The following is a 511-nucleotide window of genomic DNA, read 5'->3' as shown; positions in this document are numbered from 1 at the left end:
GCCTGGTGGTGGGGGGGGGGGGGGGGGGGGACATGCCATTTAAGCATATGTTCAATTCTAGTTCATATTTTTTTTTTACTCTTATTTATTAATATTTTTTGCATTGAGGTTTAAAAAACAATCTAAGTGAATTTGTTTTAAAAAATCATAAAAAATGTCACATATTGTTATTTAAACATAAGTATTTAAATTGTTTTGTTAATTTAATATATATACATATACACACACACAAACACACACAATGCAACATTTACATTTGGCCCACAGCCCTCAATCAAGTTTGATTTTTGGACCTTCGTATTGAAAAGTTATGATGTGATTCAGCGTATTTAGGCAATCATAAATCGCTTTTGATGCAAAGGCCAAAAATTATTTTTAAAAAATGTATAGCAATAAATTAACATGATATAGTATTGTCATTTTTATTAGATGCATGATGGCAATAAAGTGTTGCTGTGCAATTTGACAAACTGTCTGTATGGACAGGATGTCTGTCAAATGGGTGAAACAA

The 511-nt window shown here is 30.9% G+C and overlaps 1 protein-coding gene across 7 annotated transcripts in view; it reads left to right on the top strand.

The window, feature by feature from the left end:
• Positions 1 to 511, top strand: part of LOC107755741 (electrogenic sodium bicarbonate cotransporter 1-like) — a 77,422-nt gene that overhangs the window by 48,549 nt on the left and 28,362 nt on the right. The window lies entirely within an intron of this gene.

The sequence above is a fragment of the Sinocyclocheilus rhinocerous genome, unplaced genomic scaffold, assembly GCF_001515625.1.
Source record: "Sinocyclocheilus rhinocerous isolate Xijiao unplaced genomic scaffold, SAMN03320098_v1.1 scaffold171, whole genome shotgun sequence".
NCBI classification, from domain to species: Eukaryota; Metazoa; Chordata; class Actinopteri; order Cypriniformes; family Cyprinidae; genus Sinocyclocheilus; species Sinocyclocheilus rhinocerous.
This window is presented reverse-complemented; position numbering and strand designations above follow the sequence as displayed.